This window comes from Oncorhynchus masou, chromosome 9 (assembly GCF_036934945.1).
Source record: "Oncorhynchus masou masou isolate Uvic2021 chromosome 9, UVic_Omas_1.1, whole genome shotgun sequence".
Lineage (NCBI taxonomy): Eukaryota > Metazoa > Chordata > Actinopteri > Salmoniformes > Salmonidae > Oncorhynchus > Oncorhynchus masou.
This window is the reverse complement of record NC_088220.1, coordinates 37,706,077-37,723,060: the sequence shown is the minus strand read 5'-3', so window position 1 is coordinate 37,723,060 and position 16,984 is coordinate 37,706,077. Positions and strand designations below refer to the sequence as shown.

The 16,984-nt window shown below is 40.1% G+C and overlaps 1 protein-coding gene across 1 annotated transcript in view; it reads left to right on the top strand.

Moving 5' to 3' along the window:
- The window catches only part of LOC135545973 (leucine-rich repeat and immunoglobulin-like domain-containing nogo receptor-interacting protein 2), a 410,569-nt gene that overhangs the window by 119,120 nt on the left and 274,465 nt on the right, over positions 1-16,984 (top strand). The window contains exon 3 of the mRNA XM_064973991.1: positions 12,068-12,168. The gene's annotated coding sequence lies outside the window, so the exon portion shown is untranslated. The remainder of the gene's footprint in view (positions 1-12,067; positions 12,169-16,984) is intronic.

Below are 16,984 nucleotides of genomic sequence, written 5' to 3'. Positions count from 1 at the left end.
TTGCAAGCCTCCCCCTTTTTCCTCCAAGCATAATGGTCATTATGGCCAAACAGTTCTATTATTGTTTCATGAGACCAGAGGACATTTCTCCAAAAAGTATAATATTTGTCCCATGTGCAGTTACAAACCGTAGTCTGGCTTTTTGGAGCAGTGGATTCTTCTTTACGGAGCGGCCTTTCAGGTTATGTTGATATAGGACTCGTTTTACTGTGGATATAGATACTTTTGTACCTGTTTCCAACAGCATCTTCACAAGGTCCTTTGCTGTTGTTCTGGGATTGATTTGCACTTTTCGCACCAAAGTACGTTAATCTCTAGGAGACCCCTTCCTGAGGGGTATGACAGCTGCATGGTCCCATGGTCTTTATACTTGCGTACTATTGTTTGTGCAGATGAACATGGTACCTTCAGGCATTTGAAAATTGCTCCCAAGGATGAACCAGACTTGTGTAGGCCTACAATTATTCTTACGAGGTCTTCGCTGATTTCTTTTGATTTTCCCATGATGTCAAGCAAAGAGGCATTGAGTTTTAAGGTAGGCCTTGAAATACATCCACAGGTACACCTCCAATTGACTCAAATGATGTCAATTAGCCTGTCAAGTAGAGTAGGCCAGAAGGCTAAACTGGATAACCTAACCTCTATCAAAATAAAAAGATGGCGGAACCGCAAAAGTTCTTCTGTGCAAAGGTGTTTATTTACAAGTAATTCCGGAACAAAAAACAACAGTACTGCCATCAACGTCTACCTTATGGGACAGCTTAAAAACAATGCTGCCCCATCCACAGCTCAATCCAAACTGCCTCTTCATGACTGAAAGAGAGGCTCCTTTTGTAGGGCTAGCCCCTCCCCTCAGAACAATTAACCCTAATTAATTAATCAATTAACAATACAAACCTACATTTTCCATGAACTAAACATACTAAAGGATATACATTGCAACACGGTTTTAAACAATATCACAACATAACATTTACAACATTACATCACTACTGACAATATCTTTCAATATGCCCATATGCATTAATGAGCCATTTGGGACAGGCACTATAAAGCCAACCCAATTCCCTTAGCTCGGGTCCTTTTCCAGCATACCCGGAAGCTACAGAGATGGAGAGAGAGGAACAGAACAAACAAACAATGCGCTCATCCACAACATTGATAAGTATAATAATTATTGTATCTCTCAAATATGAACATTGACAAGTGTGAAATGCATGCACCAAGACAGAAGTTAATTTGTGTGTCGACCCACATTGTTAACTTATCTTATAATGGCGCAGGGAGGAGTGATGAATATGTGTGTGTGTTAAAGAACCAAATGCTGCCCGCGGCCAGTGACGGACTTCTACGTCACATAGCCTATCAGAAGCTTCTAAAGCCATGACATAATTTTCTGGAATTTTCCAAGCTGTTTAAAGGCACAGTCAACTTAGTATATGTAAACTTCTGACCTACTGGAATTGTGATACAGTGAATTATAAGTGAAATAATATGTCTGTAATGCACAAAGTAGATGTCCTAACCGACTTGCCAAAGCTCTAATTTGTTAACAAGAAATTTGTGGAGTGGTTGAAAAAAAGAGTTTTAATCACTTCAACCTCAGTGTATGTAAACTTCCGACTTCAACTGTACGTCCTAATGACCACTACAGAGGACAATTTTGCACTTACAATACAATATACAATTGGTTTTTAAATAATTATGCTAATCTGTTTTTTTTTCATCTGAAACACTTGTTACATAAAAAAAATATACACTATACATTCAAAAGTATGTGGACACACCTTCAAATTAGTGGATTTGGCTATTTTGCCACATGCGTCTCTGACAGGTGTATAAAATCGAGCACACAGCAATGCAACCTCCATTGACAAACAGTTGAAGTAGAACAACCTTATTGAAAAGCTCAGTGAATTCCAACGTAGCACCATCACTCTGCACCATCGTCTTGGTACGCCTTACAAAATACTTTTAAATTGTAAGAACTTGTCCCGATTGGTATTTTTAAATCACTGATTATTGATCTTGAGACTGATTCCCTGACCTGTCAATGTTTTTAATTTGCTGTTTTTGATTGTTATACTCTTGTGAATTCTATGGTTTTTACTAGATTACTTGTGGTTTTTCATGTTGTTTGTCTGTAATTTTTGTAATGACTTGGTGCTGCCTATCTTGGCCAGGACACTCTTGAAAAATATATTTTAAATCTCAATGAGCCCTTCTTGGTTAAATAAAGATTAAGTAAATCATAGGATGCCAGCTTTCCAACAAGTCAGTTTGTAAAATGTCTGCCCTGCAAGAGCTGCCCCAGTCAACTGTAAATGCTGATATTGTGAAGTGGAAACGTCTAGGAGTGGCTCAGCCACGAAAAGGTAGGCCAGACAAGCTCACAGAACGGTGTCACGAACCGGCTCAAAGCCCGTGTCATGAAATGGGGGTTCATGGCCGAGCAGCCGCACACAAGCCTAAAATCACCATGCAGAATGGTGTAAAGCTCGCCGGCATTGGACTCTTGGTCAGTGGAAACACGTTCTCTGGAGTAATTAATCACGATTCACCATCTGGCAGGACGAAGGACGAATCTGGGTTTGGTGGATGCCAGGACATCACTACCTGACCGAATGCATAGTACCAACTAAGGGTCTAGGCCCCTTAGTTCCAGTGAAGGGAAATCTTAACACTACAGCATACAATGACATTCCAGACAATTCAGTGCTTCCAACTTTGTGGCAACAGTTTGGTGAAGGTCCTTTCCTGTTTCAGCATGACAATGTCCCTGTTCACAAAGCGAGGTCCATACAGAAATGTTTTGTTGAGATCGGTGTGGAAGAACTTGACTGGCCTGCAACAGAGCCCTGACTTCAACCCTATCGAACACCTTTGGGATGAATTGGAACGGCACCTGCGAATCAGGCTGCATCACCCAAAATCACTAATGCTCTTTAGGCTAAATGGAAGCAATTCCCCGCAGCAATGTTCCAACATCTAGTGGCAAGCATTCCCAGAGGAGTGGAGGCTGTTAGAGCAGCAAAGGGGAAACCAACTCCATATTAATGACCATGGTTTTGGAATGAGATGTTCGACGAGCAGGTGTCTACATACTCTTGGTCATGTAGTGTATATCCCCCATAAAAAAGAGTTCTGGGTCTCAGGATGCTATGAGAAAGAAAAAACATTGATTAATGACTTGTGTCTGTGTAGACTAAGACTAAAAAGCTCAACAATGCTGCTGTACTCACAGTATTCCCAGTGGAAATAACCTCATTACCTTTCTCTTAGGATTTCTATGAGACGACAGCGACCATTAATTAGATGGGATTAAACATAAACAGAGACAGACACCTGTAGATCAATGGAAACTGCATTACAAAACTTAACAAACAAGGATGCTCACAGTCATCTAATACATGGGTATTTATCAAACAAGAGATACAGGGTGCTGTGTAAGAAGGTAGACAATAGGGCTGGTTCTGTGTCTTCTTGTCTGTGGCGAGAAGAGGAATCTAGATTGATTGATGTGCACTCTGAGACCAGCTATTTGTCTTAGTCAATCATATCTGATCTATCATAGACAAATGGAGATGGGCTCCCCAGTTGAATAAACTCTGGTCTGAGACGGGGGGGAGGTCAGGACTGTGCCAAGCACAATTTCTCTCTTGGGTGGAGAGAGAAAGAGAAGGAAGGGATAGGGTGAGAGAGATGGACAGGAAATGTGTGTGGCGCGTGTTGATACTTTCATTGAAAGGTACACACATTTATTCACCTGGTGTTTAATTGTATAGTTATAAACCTGTTCACACTAAAGTATTGTCAGGAAGAGAAACAACTGAAGCAAAATGACAAACCAAAAGTTACCTAATGCCAGACAATGTAAACGCTTGAATTTGTCTTTTTTCAATAGCGTACATATTCAAAGAAATCTAACGTAGTTTTACATTTTTTAAATATATCTGATTTATGAATTTTTGATTTTTTCAAACAGACAGATAATGATGGCAAACAATACATTGAGAATATCCCCCACCCTTCAACAGGAGGCAGGAGACAAACAGAAAAACAACACAACATTGCTCTTAAGGAATTGACAACTTGCTTCATTGACATTTGACTTACTGTACAGTATAAGGATTATGCTAGGCATTAAAATAATTACTGTGGATCCGGTGGGTTGCAGGTTGTATGTTGTGTTGCCCATCATCATGTGAAAGATATGCTATAAAGCGCTGCCATATCTTCACAAATGTATTATATCTGCCAGAGATAACATGGCAAATCCTTTCTATATATTGCAAACGGGTGACTTCAACTAACCAGGTTTTAAAAACAGGTACAGTCTCCTCATTCCAAAGGCTTAAAATGTTTATTTCTGGAATAACAAAGCCATATTGTACAGTCTTCTGTTACCAGTGTGTTAAAGTCGTTAGGTGTTGTGACCTTCCTAAAACACCTAAATAAGATCCCAGAAATGTTCCATAAGAACAAAAAGCTTATTTTGCTCAAATTCTATGCCCAGATTTATTTACATCCCTGTTAATAAGCATTTCTCTTCCACCAAGATAATTCATCCACCTGACAAGCATGGCATATCAAGAATCTGATTAAACAGCATGATCATTACACAGGTGCACCTTATGCTGGGGACAATAAAAGGCCACTCTAAAAAGTGCAGTTTTGTCACACAACACAATACCACAGATGTCTCAATTTTTGAGGGAGCGTGCCAATTGGCATGCTGACTGCAGGAATGTCTCTACCATAAGCCGCCTCCAAAGTCATTTTAGAGAATTTGAGAGTAAGTGCAACTGGCCTCACAACCGCAGACTACATGTAACCACATGTAACCACGCCAGCTCCGGAACTCCACATCCAAATTCTTCACCTGCGGGATTGTCTGAAGATGGAGTTGTGGGGTTATGAGGAATATTTCTGCCTGTAATAAAGCCATTTTGTAGGGAAAACAAATTCTGATTGACATAGGCCTTCTCCCCAGTGGTCGGGCCTGGCTCCCAAGTGGTTGGGCCTATGGCCAGTCATGTGAAATCCATTAATTAGGGCCTATTGAATATACAGTATTTAAATTGTGACTGATTTCCTTCAATGAACTGGATTTCAGTAAATAATTTGAAATTGTTGCATTTATATTTTTCTGTCTATCTGTCTAACCTTTATTCATCCAGGTGAATCCCCATTGAGACATAAATCTATTTGACATAAATACGGGGTGATGCTGTTGCCATTTTTGTTCTGTTCAACTAAGGCATCTCTCCTAAAATGACACCTTCATTTTGCCTCAAAATAAAGTGAGTGATGTGTGAGGGAGTGAGGGACACCAGAGACATCCTTCTTAACATACTCACCATCAGGCTTCAGTTTAGAATCTCCACAAAAAAATATTCTCTATTCTCATTTGGAAAGCCTTAACGCTGATCCCTTTGACCGTGTTATCTCCCTACCTGGGCCATTTCTGTGCCGCTGATTACAGTCCTTAATAAGGGATTCTTATTAAGTATTTTCTCCAATTAAGCTGAACTCATTTTCTGCTTCGCAATTCCTCCACGACTCCAGTCTTCCAAATCGTCCAATGGCGGATTATTCCAATCTGTGGGTCGTGAGGCATTTACAAGGAAATGAACGGATGGGAAGTCTCGGTTTGATTTTGAGAGCAATTAAGACTTGTTTGTTTTTCTAGAACATTGTCAGTGCACACTCAGGTGAACTAAGATATAATTGGCATACCATCGAAAAATCTGATGTTTTGACATGCTGGAACTACAGGGGGAAACACAAGACAAATGCTCTGAAATTCCAGGAATGTAATAATTGTGTTGATCAGCAGACCAGACCCTTGCCTCTTTTGTGTAATGGTTTACTACAGTGTATTGTAGGCCTATGTCCCAGTCAATTGCCTTTCTGCTTTGTCAAGCTGAGTTTAAAAAGTTATACCGGAACTTTAACTTGTCCATTTTGGAGATTGGCATTCTGCTGACCAATTTGGAGATTACAAGGAAATGCTGTCTGCTCTAAAGCCACCACAGAGTTGAGTGCCCACACTGCTATCTTAGATTGCCACATTGGAAACTTACTGTGGATTTCCTGGATGACCAACAGCCATCGATTTCCAGCCTGCACAATGAAGGAGCAGCTTAATTTCTTAGTTCAATGTGTGCACCTCAGTAGCAGAACTGAAAATGACAAAGACCTTGTTAAAATGGAGGACCCGACATCCTTTTTGGCTGGTGTGGAGCAGAAAATCAGGAGACAAAATAGGTGGTATGTATTTAGGCCTAGAGTACACTTGATGGAGAAGACTGGATCCACAGATATATTTAAAAATTAAACAGATGCAGAAATTGCTAAACTTGGTTAAAACATTAAACTTATTTGGCCAATACTAAATGTTCACTAGACTAACTAACTAGCTCCCCATGAAGGAGGTGGAAGGGGATCATTAACAGACCTGCGGAATGGTAAAAATCTTTCACACATTTAAAGCTAGAATCCTTAGTTGCTGCATCCATTTATGTACATACACATTTTTTATTTGTTTTTATTTCACATTTATTTAACCAGGTAGGTTAGTTGGGAACAAGTTCTCATTTACAACTGCGACCTGGCCAAGATAAAGCAAAGCAGTGCGACACAACAGAGTTACACATGGAATAAACAAACATACAGTCAATAACACAATAGAAAAAAAGTATATAACAGTGTGTTCAAATGAGGTAAGATAAGGCAATACATAGGCCATGATGGCGAAGTAATTACAATATACCAATTAAACACTGTAGTGATAGATGTGCAGAAGATAAATGTGCAAGTAGAGATACTGGGGTGCAAAGGAGAAAAAATAAGAAATAACAATATGGGGATGAGGTAGTTGGATGGGCTATTTACAGATGGGCAAATTACAGGTGCAGTTATCTGTGAGCAGCTCTGACAGGTGGTGCGTAAAATGTGTGAGGGAGATATGAGTCTCCAGCTTCAGTGATTTTTGCAATTCGTTCCAGTCATTGGCAGCATTGGCATACATTAATGATACATACCCATAGATTCGAGAAGAATATAACTTATGAATGCCTCATGAACTTAGTTCAACTGTCGTACCTTATTCAAAATCAAAATACAAGCTTGTTATATTCTCCAATGTTTGTAAACAAAGTAAATGTAAACAAACACTGTATAGACTCAAAATATGACTTGTTTGTTTGATGATGGTGTCGCCGGATATGGCAGCATCGCGACTAGCTCTTCAGAAACTCTGCAGTATTTTGTTTGTTTATGTATTATTTTTAACGTTATTAGCTCAGGAATTGTTTTGTGTCATTACATACAGCCAGAAAGAACGTTTGGATATTAGAGCAGCGGTAACTCACCAGAAATTCCAGCACCAAGACCAGGATTAAGACTTCCCTGGAGTGGATCCTTTGTTTGCTCTCCCCAGAGCAATTTAACTAATTCCAGAGGCTAACCCAAAACAACGCCTGTGGAGGAATGGTACTCGAGGCGGTCATCTGGTCCGACTTAGGAAGCGTGCACACCACCCACCGCTCCAGAGTATTTTACTCGCTAATGTCCAATCTCTGGATAATAAAATGGATGCGCTCAAGGCGAGAGTCACCTTTCAGAGAGACCCCAGAGATTGTAAACATACTCTGCTTCACGGAAACATGGCTCTCTCGAGATATACTATCTGACTCTGTAAAGTTGGGTTCTCAGTACATCACACCGACAGGAACAAACATCTCTCCGGGAAGCAGAAGGGTGGAGGTATATGTTTTATGATTAACAACTTATGGTGTAACTGTGATAACATACAGGAACTCAAGTCCTTCTGTTCACCCGACCTAGAATATCTCACAATCAAATGCTGACCGTACTATCCCCCAAGATAATTTTCATCAATAATAGCCACAGTGGTCTATATCCCCCCCTCGAGCGGATACCACAACAGCCCTCAAAGAACTACACGGGACTTGCGAACTGGAAACCACATATTCTGAGGCTGCATTTATTGTAGCAGGGGATTTTAACAAAGCAAATTTGAAGAAAAGGCTCCCGAAATTCTATCAACATATTGATTGTCTTACTCGTGCCGTTAAAACTCTCGACCATTGTTATTTATACAACCTTCCAGAATGCATATAAGGCCCTCCCCCACCCACCATTCGGCAAATCAGACCACAATTCCATCTTGCTCCTCCCTTCCTATAGGCAGACACTCAAATAAGAAGCATCCATGATGAAGACTATTCAACGCTGGTCTGACCAATCGGAATCCACGCCTCAAGAATCTTTTGATCATGCAGACTGGGATATGTTCAGAGTAGTTTCAGAAAATAATATCGACACAGTGAATGAGTTTATCAGGAAGTGCATTTGAGATTTGTACCCACTGTGACTATTAAAACAAGCATACCCATAACATCATGCAAAAACCACCATGCTTGAAAATATGAAGAGTGGTACTCAGTAGTGTTGTGTTAATGGTTTGTATTCAGGAGAAACATCTATTTTTGCCACATTATTTGCAGTATTACTTTATTGACTAATTGTAAACAGGATGCTTGTTTTGGAATATTTTTATTCTGTACAGGCTTCCTTCTTTTCATTGTGGAGTAACTACAATGTTGTTGATCCATAATCAGTTATTTCCTATCACAGCCACTAAACTCCAAATCTGTTTTAAAATCACTCACCATTAGCCTCATGGTGAAATCCCTCAGTGGTTTCCTTCCTCTCTGGCAACTGAGTTAGGAAGGGTGCCTCTATCTTTGTAGTGGCTGGGTGTATTGATAGACCATCCAAAGAGTAATTATTAATAACTGCACCATGCTCAAAGGGATATTAAATGTCTGCTTTTTGTTGAACACATCTACCAATAGGTGCCCTTCTCTGCTAACAATTGGAAAACCTCCTTGGTCTTTGTGGTTGAATCCGTGTTTAAAATTCACTGCTCGACTGAGGTACCTTACAGATAATTGTATGGGTAGGGTACAGAGATGCGGTGGTACTTTAAAAATCATGTCAAACACTATTATTGCACATAGAGTGAGCACATTTCTACTCCTGAACTTATTTAGGCTTACCATATTGACTCACGATATTTCAGCTTTTTATTTTTGATTAATTTGTCAACGTAAAAAAAGTCCATGATGACATTATAGGGTAATGTTTGTAGTTCAGTGACGCAAAATCTCAATTTAATCTATATTAAATACAGGCTGTAATACAACAAAAATGTGAAAAAGTCAAGGGGTGTGAATATTTTCTGAATGAACTGTATATGATTACCAGACTTTGGCGTTTGTTCTTCACATTCCAAACAGAATGTTTGATGGGGCCAGCAATAGCATAGTTAAGTTAGCAAACATGCTAGCATCAAACTTTGTAGCAAAAAATATATTCATATGGGGAGAAATGGAGCAAAATGTCCAAAATCAGAGATACAGTTGGAGTGTAATTTATATTTTCAAAATCCCCATACAGCTTTGTTTAATTTTAGGCTATGAGGAAAGTGTGGTGATAAGTCATTTTTTCTTAAATACAAGTACTATTTGGGTTTATACTGGTTGATGTAGCCTATATTTGCAACCACACCAGTTGAACAACCAACACTGTATGGAACACAAGTGAGACTCTAGATCTTAATCCAATTGTCGAGTGTTATTGAGTGAATTCCTCGATGACTTGATACTAGGAATTGTATTATTACTCAGTCATATTAACATATCAGTGGCTTATCCTCTGGGAGCAAACTCATCTCACTCACTGACATGGCGTGCAATTCATTTTATTACTTATTGTCACATTTAAAACATATTTTATCAGGTTCATCTACACCTGGGACTGATAAAAGCAACATAATAAGAAGGTCATCGTAATTGACTTTCATCACGTCTCTAAATTTCATTTAATATGAAGGGGATAAATAGTAGTCATGCTCACAATGGGAGTGTAAATGCACTTCAACATTTACTGTATTCTGTCCAACATTGCATCATCCTATTAACATCTCATTAAGTATTCTTCACTAAATGCTTCAAGCAAACTGAGTCTCCTCCCCCTCATTAGGCAGATCTATTCTGTAGCATCCTGGGACTACTAATTAAAAAACTGGTTGACTAATCATGTACAGTTGCGGCCCAATATATTGACACATTTACACTTTTCTTAAATGGTTCCCTATTTCTTCTAAAATAAGTTGAAATTATAAACAACTTTTGGTTACCACATCTTGTAATTGGATTTTCTATATTGCAGAAGCAATTTTATTTTAAATAAATGTATGCATACAAGTTTAGTTTACAGAAAATGAAGACAAACTCCAAAGCTAGTACTAGTTGCACAGCCTTTGGCCAAGATAACTACAGACAGACTTCTTGTAGCCATCAATGAGCTTGCTGCACCATTTTACTGGCAATTTGGTACACCTTTTATTTGCAAACTTCTCTAATTCTTCAATGTTGTAGGACTGTCCTCCACCAACTACTGTTTTCAGATCGTGCCATAGGTTTTTAGATGTGATTCAGATCTGGCCACTCCAGAACAGTCCAGAATCTCTTCTTGAACTATTCCTGGGTGATTGTGTTATGTGTGTCTGAGGTCGTTGTCCTGCTGGAAGACCCACATCCTTCAACGGAGACCCAGTTTTTGGAAACTGGGATGAACATTGGACTCCAAAACAACTGATACTCTTCTGATTTTATGATTCCTAGTACCAGAGACAGCAAAGCAACCCCACAGCATTATTAAATCTCCTCCATGCTTGATTGTAGGGAGGGTCTTATTGTCATTGAATGCTCCCAGCCGGCAAGGTAGAAAAATATGCCGTTTTGCCCTTGAGCAAGGCAGTTAACCCCCAACAACAACTTCTCCCCGGGCACCGATGACATGGACATCAATTTAGACAGCCCCCCATACCTCTCTGATTCAGAAGGGTTGGATTAAATTCAGAAGAAATATTTCGGTTGACTGCATTCAGTTGTGCAACTGACTAGGTATCCCCTTTCCCTTTATTTGGTCATTAGTAAACACAGCGTTTATTGCCTAATTTTCTTTCATTGGTCCACAGAACATTTTCCCCATGATTTAGGCTTGTATATAAATTTTTTTAGAAATTCAATCTGGCTTTCTTGTGTCTCCTTCAGCATGTTTACCAAAGACAAAACAAAGAACACCCTCTCAACAGTCAAACATGGGGAGGTTCAATAATGCTGTGGGGTTGCTTTGCTGTCTCTGGTACTGGGAGACTTGAATGTGTGCAAGACATCATGAAATTGGCAGATTATGAAAGTGTTTTGGAGTACAATGTTCAATCCTGTGTCCAAAAACTGTATCTCTGTTGAAGGTTGAGGGTCTTCCAGCAGGACAACAACACACAAACACCTCAAAAGAAAACTGGAATGATTCAAGAAAAAACGTGAGACTGTTCTGGAGTGATCAGCAAACAGCCCAGATCTGAATCACATCCATAAACTACGGTGGGATCTGATAACAGCAGTTGGCAGAGGGAACCCCTCAAACAAGAATTAGAGGCAATTTGCTGCTCAAGAGTGGGCCAAATTGCTACTAGAAGGTGCAGCAAGCTCATTGATGGCTACAAGAAGCATTTGTTGGCAGGCTATGCAACCGGGGTGCCAATAATGTTGTAATGCCATAAATTGTGGTCAACAGATTAATTCCATCCCTTCCCCTGCTTTGATACTCACGTTTGTAGCCAAAACATGACAGTTACGAGTTAAATCAGGATATTCTCTCATAAAATTCCTTGGCCAGTCAGTCGGGTTACAGTGCCGAGAGAAATTAGGATTTAATGAAGCGTCCCTTGGCAGCCGTTTGGGCAGAAAAACGATCAATCCGCCCAAGCGTTGAAGGAAGATACTGTGCATGTCAGAGGTCTTTTCCTTCTTCAACTTAGTGGCCTTCCTCTGTCTTCCTTGGGTTGACAGTCTTCAAGGATGTTTATCTTGGTTCGATGGGCTTCTTACTGCTTAGACTTATGAGACTTCCGGAAAGCTCCTACCCGATGTGTGCTTAAATTTCTTCTCTTTTTTTATTATTACAGACATCGGAATCTTGAAATAAGTGACCTGTGTATTCCACTGGGGATTTTTAACTACTCTTTAGTCACACTCTATGGACATCTACTATCAGAGGCCCTGCCAGGTAAGAAAATAATATTTATCTTCACATTTTGTATTGTACTCATATTTACTATAAATATTCCCACACATGTTATTTTTTGATGGGTCAAGGAATCTTGTCATCAGCTAAAATTATTTTACTGTATGTATTCTAGAGGAATAGTTATAGTTATGCTATTAGTTTGACCAACTAGTCAGAAATTGAGTAAATACAATACAGTGCCTTCAGAAAATATTTCTGAATGTTTTAATGATTTTTGATTGACTTCCACGTATATGTACCCCAGACATAATTATCTGTAAGATCCTTCAGTTGTGCAGTGAATTTCAAGCACGGATTAATGAAAGACCAGGGAGATATTACAATTCCTTGAAACAATTTCACCTACTGGTAGATGGTGGAGGGGAAAGCAGACATTTAATATCCCTTTGAGCATGATTAAGTTATTAATTAGACTTTGGATGGTGTGTCAATACACCCAGTCACTGCAAAGATACAGGCATCCTTCCTAAGTCAGTTGACGGTGAGGAAGGAAACTGCTTAGTGATTTCACCATGAGGCCAATTGAGTTAAATGGTTGTGATAGGAGAAAACTGAGGATGGATCAACAACATTGCAGTCACTCCACAATACTAACTTAAATGACAGAGTGAAAAGAAGGAAACCGGTACAGAATAAAAATATTCCAAAAACATGCATCCTGTTTGCAATAAGGCACTAAACTGACACTGTGGCAAAGAAATTAACTTTTTATCCTGAAAACAAAGCTTTATTTTTTGGGCAAATCCAACACATCACTGACTAGCACTCTTCATGTTTTCAAGCAAGGTTGTGGTTGTATCATGTTATGGGTGTCATAGACAATGACTATGACATTTTAGGATAAAAAGAAAAGGAATATAGCTAAGCACAGGCAAAGTCCTAGAGGAAAACCTGGTTCAGTCTGCTTTCCAAAAGACACTGAGAGACAAATGAACCTTTCAGCAGGACAACAACTTAAAACGCAATGCAAAATATTCCCTTGGACTTGTTTACCAAGATGACATTGAATGTTCCTGAGTGGCCAAGACAATTAAATCCAATTTAATCCCACTTTGTAACACAACAAAATGTGGGAAAAAGTCAAGAGGTGTGAATACTTTGAAGGCACTGTATACCACCTGTGTCTTTTTTAAATAGAGTTTGATTGATTTGATCTTTGACCTGTTTTACCCCTCCTTTGACGCCTCCGAGGGACACTATCCTCCAAAGGGTACACATGACAGAAAATGACTCTGAGATGTCAAACGCGTCAAGTAAACATGCTTAAATGCTAAATGTTCAGTTTCAAATGCCAACCCTGTGTTGTATGTTGAGTCGTCGCCCCCCCCCCCCCCCTCCCCATTCTTCTTTCCCGTCACGTTTTCAATAAGCACCCTGTGAGGATGTAGCAGGGGGGATTGGGACTGTTTGGAAATAAATGTGATCACGTCGGAAAAGGAACCGCTGCCGGACGAGATGTGGGGGAAAAATCAAATGTCATATTCCCAAACGCTTCATCGCCATGAGGTGTAACACAGAATTTTCCTCTCTTTCTCCGATCTGATTTCCACTTTCATCAGGTTTAACGTTTAGTATTGTAAACAATGTAGCAGCAGAAACCAGAGTACTCTCACAGGTCACTGTCACAGTTTAATTGAGTTGCAGTGCATTCCTACGAAGGGTCACACTTGAGTTGGATGGAAGACAGAGGTGGCGGCAAAGGGAAATAGGAAGCACAGACACTGTGTGTGTCATTATGTGCATGTGTTAAAGGTGTTATCTGTGTTAAAATACAGGGCTAAGGTTTGCTATGGCAGGAGTTGCTGAGGATATAATCGAGCAAAAATGTGCTCCCAGCTGCATAGATGGCATCAGCATGGCCCGGGAGGCTGATTAATTCATTTGCTGTCTCACTTCAATGTGAGTGTCATGGCCGACCGGGGATGGTTGTTTGGAAGAGGTGAAAATTTGGCTCTGGAACTCTGGATTCCGTCAAACCTGAAGAACATTTTTTGACGCGGTATCTTTGTTTAAACAACCACTGCACTGAAATCAACCTATATGTCTTATTGTGATTGGAGAGGAGCCTCTAGAACACAAGGACATTGTGCAATTCTATTTGGCAACAGGGAAATGAAATATACCGCACCCACCAGCAATGTGGGTTTGATTGAACTCTGCCTACAGGAGCTGTTGATAGCTCATAGGATCACATGATTAGACCGCTGCACTACCTTTGCCTCAAGACCAGCATGTTCATGTGTATATTAACAACAACCGTTTGCCGTTGAGTTCAAACTTAATTGTTTTATTACTATTTTCAATCTATCCACAGTTTTCGTCTACGTGTTTTTGTGTTTTTCACATATCTGGTTTCAACAGATGCCAATGCTCAGGAGGGCTAGCATTAACAAGTCCAAAACAGCTGGCCATGCATTTGTATATCAAATATTTTTTTGACATGACTCATGGATCAAGAAATATTTTAACAATATTCGACTGTGGTTATGCTTTATTGGAACCAATGTAAAGGCTTGTTTAAGCCGTGAGCTACACAGCTGCCATCCTATTTTATTTTTAATTTGGTGAGAACTTGGCCGGCATATTGCTACAGTGGATCTAACATTTTAACTAAGTAAGGGCTTTAAAAATGATTACTACTACCGGGGTGCAGAAGGGCTGGTGCGCACAACGCTATGGAGAATGGGGAACTAGTGGTCCAAAAATGACAACCCCCAATTCCAAGACCATTCCCTACCACAGAGCATTTAGAGCACTTCTTTTTGTACACTCAATGGCAATAATTACCTGTGTGGTCTCATGAAATGCAATAGCCATGTCCAAAGTCTTTTTCAATGGTTGAATATGGCATTTTTAATAACCTATTGAGTTCATTACATCAATGCATTTAAATCTATACAGGAGTATCGGGGGGGGGGGGGGGGGTTCTCTTTTTTTACGCTAAATCCATCTTGAGAATATACGTTTTTATATAATGTTGCATAATGTTGCCTTTGGCATAAACAGTAGAACTGAAAATAGAACTCAGTGGCCTTCAGATTAATTTGCCACACAGAATCCAAACTTGTGCATATTGAATCAGGGAAGATTCATTTAGCATGTTACATGGGTTATGATAAGTCGATTAGATCCAGAGGTGGAGAACAGGCAAGACTGAACATTTACCGTAGAGAACGTATTTTTCTTCATACTGGGTGAGATTAAATACGTATGTGGGAAACAATGAAAGAGGATGGAACCGCAATGCATTTTGAGTGCATTCACAGGATATCTAAATCCTATCACAAAGGAAAGCATCTTCCCTAAAGAGATACAGTATGTTAGTTACTGCTGGGCCTTGAGACCGTGCAAATGTATCATTACAATGACACCGCATCATTTGCATGCAAGCAATGCATTGCACAGCTTGACGGCCAATCCTCACCTTGATAGGCTCACTCAATGGTCTTTGATTATTTGACAATGACATCAACACGATACTGTCAATCTCTTTTTTTGACAAACTGTTCAGTTTGCATGTAAAGAAAAAAAGGCACATTATTTCAGCAGGTGATTTCACTTGAGTTTATTAGCGGGCTACCTTACAATGATTGTATAAGATATTCAGCTCTGCAAGGTGTTCATTGCACTGCTTGTCAATGGGTGGTTTCTGTTCTAGCAGGCAGGACATGCCATTTGGCAGACGAATGCACAGCGGTCGGGTGAAGGCTGTCTGAATGGCACCTATGTCACGGTTGAGTTGCCAGGTCTGTCTGATGTTTCAAACCCAGCAGAGAGCAGCTTTCTAGCCTTTCAGGGCCCTGGACAACCCCTGTGTATGTCTTGCTGAGGAAACTGTCAACATGCTCAGAGCATTAATGAATGCCTCTCTCCCCACAGGTGTGATTACTACCTCTGAGCTTGAGTTAGTCCCCTCATACAAGTACTTGGGAGTATGGCTAGACAGCACACTGTCCTTCTCTCAGCACATATCAAAGCTGCATGCTAAAGTTAAATCTGGACTTGGTTTCCTCTATCGTAGTCGCTCCTCTTTCACCCCAACTGCCAAACTAACCCTGATTCAGATGACCATCCTACCCATGCTAGATTACGGGGACATAATTTAAAGATCGGCAGGTAAGGGTGCTCTCGAGCGGCTAGATGTTCTTCACCAATCGGCCATCAGATTTGCCACCAATGCTCCTAAAAGGAGACATCACTGCACTCTATACTCCTCTGTAAACTGGTCATCTCTGCATACCCATTGCAAGACCCACTGGTTGATGCTTATTTATAATACCCTCATAGGCCTCACTCCCCCTATCTGAGATATCTACTGCAGCCCTCATCCTCCACATACAACAACCATTCTGCCAGTCACATTCTGTTATGGGTCCCCAAAGCACACATATCCTTGGGCCGCTCGGCTTTTCAGATCGCTGCAGCTTGCGACTGGAACGAGCTGCAACAAACACTAAAACTGGACAGGTTTATCTCAATCTCTTCATTCAAATGGACACTCTTGCTGACAGTTGTGGCTGCTTTGCATGATGTATTGTTGTCTCTACCTTCTTACACGTTGTGCTGTTGTCTGTGACTAATAATATTTGTACCCTGTTTTGTGCGGCTACCATGTTGTGCTGCTGCCATGTTGTGTTACTACCATGCTGTTGTCATGTGTTGCTACCATGCTATGTTGTTGTCTTAGGTCTCTCTTTATGTAATGTTGTGTTGTCTCTCTTGTCCTGATGTGTGTTTTATCCTATATTTTTTATATCATTTATTTAAATTTTTAAATCCAGCCACCATCCCTGCA